Raw genomic sequence first — 7,566 nt, forward strand, 5'->3', positions numbered from 1 at the left:
GTTTACGGCCGTAAACAGGTTTACAACCATAAACCCATTTATGGCCCATATTCCCTAAGTGTGTTTGTGTGTATATATATATATATATATATATATATATATATATATATATATATATATATAGGTGTTAGGTGGTTGAGGAGTGATTGGATGAACAAATGAGTTTATGGCCAAGAGAGAGAGAGAGAGAGAGAAAGGAGTATCATTGTGTAAGTTAGTGTGTGAATATTGTGTAAGGAACTTCATTATAATCAAATCATACAAGATTAATATTATTATTCTTCTTCTTCTCTTTCATTTTGATCTGGCATCATCCGTTTGATTGGGATTTCGTACCATCAAACGAATCTGATTGATACATAAGCAGGTTTAAGTCCGTAAACCCATTTATGGCCCATATTCCCCATGTATATATATATATATATATATGTGTGTGTGTGTGTGTGTGTGTGTGTGTGTGTGTTAGGTGGTTGAGGAGTGATTGGATGAACAGATGAGTTTATGGCCAAGAGAAAGAGAGAAAAGAGCATAATTGTGTAAGTGAGTGTGTGAATCTTATGTAAGGAACTTCATTCTAATCAAATCATACAATATTCATATTCTTCTTCTTCTTCTATTTTATTTTGATATGGCATCATCCAATTGATTGGGATTCCGCACCATCAAACGAACCTGATTGATACACAAGCAGATTTGGGACTTACAGATGATGACTAGACTAAGTTCTAGGCCTGCAAAAAATTGGTTTCATTAGTTTTTGCTTTGGTTAGTGATGTAAGACAAATAATATTTTTGGTTGTGTTGATATGCAACTCTTTTTTATTTTGGATGATATGGTAGAATCTTCCTTTTACATCTCTCTTATGGTTTTCCTGTATGGCCGATTGTCTTCGAGTTTCTCTTTAAGCTTCCCGAGTCTTTGAATTTTAGAATTTACTGAGGATAAATTCCAACTTAAGAGAGAACTTTGATCCGATGTTAGGAATAAGGTTCCTTACCAATGAAGGTCGATGAGTGTCCTTAAGGGCGAGGATCCATACCATCAGAGATCCTATAAAATAAAGATCTTGGATCTTGTAAGGGAAATTTTTCCTTAGGATAATCTTGTATACTTAGACAAAATAGATATCACATCAATGTTATCTGGGGAGCATCCATACTTAAGATATAATTCATTGGGTAGGTAATCATGAAAATGTTACAATTTGACCGTGTTCTCTGGGGGGGGGGGGTATTTCCAAAGTTTGAAAATGTTATAGACCTTATGTAATTTATCGGGAAAAATCCTAATCATTGATGACATGAGAATGTTATAAACTTTAAGTAGTCACTAGGGTAAAATCCTGATAGCATGAAAATGTTGTATTCCTGGAGTGACCACTAGGGTAGGATCCCAATTGTTGGTTAACATGAAAATATTATAAATTTAAGGATCTCAACTTGTGTTTAAAGATAAGAGGGTTGCCAAGCCACTGAATCGTGAAATGATCCCTTTACCCGTATCCCACAGTTAGGTATCACACATCCAAGCGAGGTGTATAAACCTTATTTCGTGTGAAAGAGGTAATTATCTCTTTAACCTTAGAGGGGATTAACTACCCTTAAGTGTGGGAGAGATGATCAGTCTCTATCTTGTGAACATGATAGTTTAGGGATTATATTGTTAAATATAATGGAGTTAACCAAGTATTGGGATCTTTATGTGTCAAGATCCTTGTACTTCAGGGTGTTCAAACTTGAGGATATAGACGTTCCAGGATCTTCGATTGTGAGGATCCTGATGTTTCCGGATCTTCGAATGTGAGGATCCCGATGTTTCAGGATCTTCACTTTTGAGGATCCTTAACTATATATTGTTCTGCATAGTAAATGTTAGGTATTAAGATATGGTCCTTCCCATTTGGGAGCCAATTTTCCCGCATTAGGATCCTTGCTGTTTTGGAATGTTTTCCTTAATACCAAGTCTCCTATTTGAAACCTTCTGACCCTTGTATTCCTATTGTAAGCCTTGGTGATTCTTTACTGATGAGCAACAATGCGTATTTTTGCGAGATCCTTAAGCCCGTCAATAATGTCAAGATCCTGTGCTAGGATCATGTCATTTCTCTCTTTGTCTTGCAGCAAGTATCTTGGCGTCGGGTTCACTACTTTAGTAGGGATTACTGCTTCTGTCTCAAACACCAAGGAATAAGGGATCTGACTTGTGGTCACTTTGGAAGTGGTTCTATCTGCCCACAAATCAAAGGAAGTTTTTCTTCTCATCTTCCCTTCTTTTTGTCCAGCCTTTTCTTCAAATTGTTAACTATGATTTTGTAGCTGGACTCCGCTTGACCATTGTCTTGCGGATAAACAAGAGTGGACATTACTATTTTAATAAATGATACTACCTCTTTGACTCTTACATGGACCAAAGCTTCAACTTCGATCCATTTGGAGAAGTAATTAGTTATCACCAAGATGAAGACTTTTCCTCCTGGGGCTACTAGCAATTTTCCTATAATATCCATCCCCCATTCCATAATGGCCATGGGGAGATAATTGGGTGTAGAGGTTCTATCGATTGATGTAGGATGTTGTTGTGTATTTGGCAAGCATCACACTTTTGAGCACGTAGAAAAGAGTCTTTCTTAAGGGTTGGCCAGTAGTATCATGTTCTTAGTATTTTGGAGCATAAGGATTTTCCCCCGGTGTGATTGCCACAATCTCTTTCGTGTAAATCCTTTAAGATTTTTGCATCTTCAGAATCTTCCAAGCATCTTAGGTATGGTCCTGCCATGGATTTTTTGTAACGTTCACCTTGGATTAACATGAATCTCGAGACTCTCGTCCTAAATGTTCTTTCACTTTTTTCTCTAGTCGGGATTGTGCCATTTTGGAGATACTCCATAATGGGTTGGATCCGTGATCGTGGACTTCTTTGAGGGTTCTGTTCGTCGAGATCCCTTTGAGGAAGGATCCTAGGGTCAGGATATTCAATAGTTGCTATGCTTGACGGATGCTTTGGATATTCTGATTCGCCGGAGAGGGTTTCTATGGTTGGGGTTATTATGTGAGTTATAAGAATCTTCGTCTCTGGTGGGATCCTACAGGAGAATCATAAACTGGCTAATGCATATGCTTTAGTGTTTTCCTCTCTAGGAACTTGGGTTAGGCTCATGTTTCCAAATCCGGAAGCTAATTTTTGGAGGATCTCTAGGTATAATGTTTATTTCTCACCTTTCACTGCATAAGATCCATTGTAGTGATTGGTTAGTAACAAAGAATCAACAAATACATGAAGATCTTTGATTTGAAGATCCTTAGATAATTGTAGTCCCATGATGAGTGCTTTGTATTTTGCTTCATTGTTGGTAGTGTTGAATTCGTAACTAACTGCTTGTGGTATGATGTCCCCCTGTGACGACTTTAGTAAGATCCCTAGGTCTGTTCCTTTCTGATTTGAAGCTCCATCTATGAACAACGTCCATCTTCCCATGTGTTTGTCTTCTAGGAGCCTCTTGGATTCCATGTCTACTTTATTTTGTAGATCATCACTAAAGTAAGCCACAGAATCTACTATTTCTTGTGATTTTATAATAGATCTTGGTTTGTATCTGATGTCAAATGTGCTTAACTTCACCGACCATTTTGCCATCCTTCTTGATATTTCTGGTTTTCTCATGACATTCTTGATAGGATAGTAAGTTTTTACATGTATAGTGTGTGTTTCAAAGTAGTGTCTTGATTTGGTAGAAGCAGTTACTAAGCAAAGAATTATTTTTTCGAGGTGAGAGTACTTGGTTTTAGGATCCAGGAGACTATTACTTACATAGTAGATAAGATGTTGATCCCCGTTAAGATCCTTGACTAGAACGACACTTACCGCGTTTGAGGATTCCGAGAGTTAGAGAATAAGCGGTTCTTAGTCTATAAGTTTTACTAGTTGAGGGGCGGAGCTTAGATATTTTTTTCATTTCCTGGAAGGCTTTCTCGTGTTCCTCCTTTCACTCAAATTTCTTGTTCTTTTTCAAGATATCGTAAAAAGGGCTTGCACCTTTCTGAGGGTCTTGAAATGAACCTGTTGAGTGTTGCTACTCTTCCAGTTAGCCTTTGGATGTCCTTTGCTGAAGATGGGCATCATAGTTCCATGATTGCTTTTATTTGTTTTGGGCTTGCGTCTATCCCTCTCTTGGTTACCATGTATCCAAGGAACTTACCTGACTTCATTCTAAAGTGAAATTTGTATTGTACTCGTCCAAGAATCAATATGTCAAATGCTTCCTTTAAGTCTCTAAGGTGATCTTCGGCTTTCATTGACATCACTACCATATCGTCAATATAAACTTCCATGGTGTCCCGCAACTTATCTTTGAACATCCGATTCACCAATTATTGATATGTCACACCTGCATTTTTAAGACCAAAAGGCATTGTGGTGTAACAATATATACCTGTTGGTGTTATGAATGTATTTTCTTCTTGGTCTGATGGTTCCATTTGGATTTGTTAGAATCTTGGTGAAGCATCCATGAAGGTCAGGAGATCATGGCCAGCCATCGCATCTTTCATAGAGTCAATATGTAGTAGGGGAAAGGATCCTTAGGACAAGCCTTGTAAAGATCCGTGTAATATACACACACCCTTCATTTGTTGTTTTTCTTTTGTACGACAACCACATTAGCTAGCCTTCTTGGGAACTTTACTTCCTTGATCATCCATGTTTTGAGGATATTCTCTACTTCCTTTTGGATGATTTGATTCCTTTCGGGTGCAAAATTCCTTCTATTATGGTGTATTGGTATGAAAGAAGGATCAATATTAATTTTATAAGTAAGAATACTCTTGTCTATACATGTCATATCTTTGTGTTTCCATGCGAATGTCTTGCTTTTGGTTCTTAAGAAATTCAATAAATCCTGCTCGGTTTGCACAGACATTGAGGATCCTATGAGGACTTTAGTTGCGGGATCCTCAATGCACAAGGACACTTCCTTTACGTCTTGTTCCTTTGTCTCTAGAACATGTCGTGCCCCATGCCTTAATTTCTACGCTTGTTGGGGTTTGGTTGTAGATTTCATAGAGTTTTTGTAGCATTCTTTTGATTCTTGTTGTTCTCCCATGATCTTCACTATCCCCCAAGGAGTGGGAAACTTCCCACACTAATGTTATGTTAATGGAACCGCTTTCATCTCGTGGATCCATGGTCTACCTAGTATCACATTATAAGAAGACAGGGTGTCAATAACATAGAAATTTTGTATAGATTTTACCCCTTCTATGTATATTGGTAGCTTTATTTCTCTAATTGTGTGTTTTGTTTCCCCGCTAAATCCTATGAGGATTGAGGATCTTCTGACTATTTCTGATTGTGGGATATTCATTCTTTTCAGTGCGTCTAGGAGTACAATATCGACTGAGGATCCTTCGTCAACAAGGATTCTTCTAACGAAATGGTTGGCCATGCTATAATATTTAAGTGTAACACTTAAATATTGTGCTCCCACTAGCACAATAATTACATTCTTATCAGCATAACACTTATGCTCCTACTAGCTTTGACATGTACCCATAAATCAAATGGACTTCTTGATATCAATATTTATTGACTTTCATTACCAAAGTTCAGATTTTTGATACGATATGATTCGATGAGACTTTATCTAGGCTTCTCAAAATCATACACCTTTCATTAGATAGCTCACACGTGTGTCTAAACAATTTTAGAACTTACAACAATAAGTATCAAATGTTTAGACCTTTTCCATTTCTCACAATTCGAACTATGAAGAGGGATACTATAACACCCACCTCTGGCACGTATCACAATATTGTCCGCTTTGGGCCACTCGGCACGAGGACTTCCCAGGGGGTCACCCATCCCGGTACTACTCCCGCCCGAGCACGCTTAACTGCAGAGTTCTTATGGGATCTGCTGCCCTCACGGTGTAACACCGAAAATTTTCAAACAAATTTTTCAATTTATATAAAACATAATTCCATTGATATTCATAAAACAACCATTTTAATTATCCAAACAAGACAATACAAAATCCCAAGATCATGATATCAAGCTCCGAATATGCGTGTGTGTGTACGGATCAAGCCGGCGCCTTCCCGCGGTCGTCACTAGTACCTGAAACAATAACATCAACACTGTAAGCACAAGGCTTAGTGAGTTCCCCAAAAATACTACATATAACACATATTAGCCACTCGAGGCTATAACTCTGTGGGTCCGTGCACCCAAACTCTGTGAACCCTCAGGTTCTAACTCTGTGAACCTTCCGGTTCTAACTCTGTGAACCTTCCGGTTCTGACTCTGTAAACATGCACAACATCAATCACATAGAAGTAATGCAGTACAACATATAACATACATAGCATACAAATACTCTATCACATAACTCTGATTACCTACTCAAGGTAAAGTATAGTGAGAAGACTCACCTCGCGTGTCTCGGTAAATCGTAAACCTGAAATCGCTAATCACTCGACCTGTCGAGCTGTCGTCCCCCTATAGCACAATACACCTCTAATTAACACTTTCCCAACTAGGGTTGACCACACTATAACAAGTCAATCTAGGTCAACGATGGTCAACGGTCAACGGTCAACTTTGACCGGACTCGGCGAGTGCACGATAGCGACTCGGCGAGTCTGAGCGCATGCACCAATTTCCCTGGAACCCTCCCCTGACACGTCGAGCATTTCCCTCAACTCGACGAGTTCCACCTGGCACGAGTTGTGGGGCCACCACGACTCAACTCGCCGAGTCTCAAGAACAACTCGGCGAGTCCGGTTTGACTCGGTCCACCTGTCCATTCTGACTCCCCCTTGACTCACTGAGTTCACCTTTCCCAACTCGGCGAGGCCACTCACAGAGTGGTCGGGCAACATTCATGCTACTCGCCGAGTCTGTTCTTCGGACTCGGCGAGTCCATGCCATGCACTGACTCAATCTTGCTCTAAAGGTCAGATCCAGTTCATTAATCCATAGATCCAGTCCCTCCAAGCTCATTTAGCACGTAAAGTTACAATCTTGATGCACATACAACCTCTATATGACCATATATGGTGTTTATGACTCAAATACTACAACACAAGGTCAAAGACTCTATTGCCACTCATAAAGCTTGATGAGTGAGGCTCTCTGGACCTCTATGGATCCAGATCCATGGCCTCAACTTAAAGAGGGAACCAATGGGCATCAAATCATCCCATAAATGACCATTACAAGCCCTAAATTGCATCATGCTTCATTAAACAGAAAATGGTCCGAGACAATACCTCTAGAGTGATGATCTAAGCTCCAAACCCACGAAATAGCAACCTCCTTTGCTTCCTCTTGCCTAGGGTCTTCTTCTTCTTGCTAAACAACACACACAAGATCAAGAATGGCTCTCTTCTCTTCACAAATCGCTCAAGAACTCTAGGGACACTCACTGAGGGTTGGGTGAGCACAAATGACGGCCATAAGGCCCTTTAAATAGGCCTCAAACCCGAAGATTTAGGGTTTCATTACCCAGCGCAGACTCGCCGAGTCCATATCCTGGACTCGCCGAGTCCAGGCGCGCTCCATTGCCCAAA

At 39.6% G+C, this 7,566-nt stretch overlaps 1 pseudogene; it reads right to left on the bottom strand.

The window, feature by feature from the left end:
* Positions 1 to 5,820: 5,820 nt before the first annotated feature.
* Positions 5,821 to 5,938, bottom strand: LOC145044766 (5S ribosomal RNA; annotated as a pseudogene).
* Positions 5,939 to 7,566: the final 1,628 nt, after the last annotated feature.

This window comes from Lactuca saligna, chromosome 4 (genome assembly GCF_052625555.1).
Source record: "Lactuca saligna cultivar CGN05327 chromosome 4, ASM5262555v1, whole genome shotgun sequence".
In the NCBI taxonomy this organism is placed as follows: domain Eukaryota; kingdom Viridiplantae; phylum Streptophyta; class Magnoliopsida; order Asterales; family Asteraceae; genus Lactuca; species Lactuca saligna.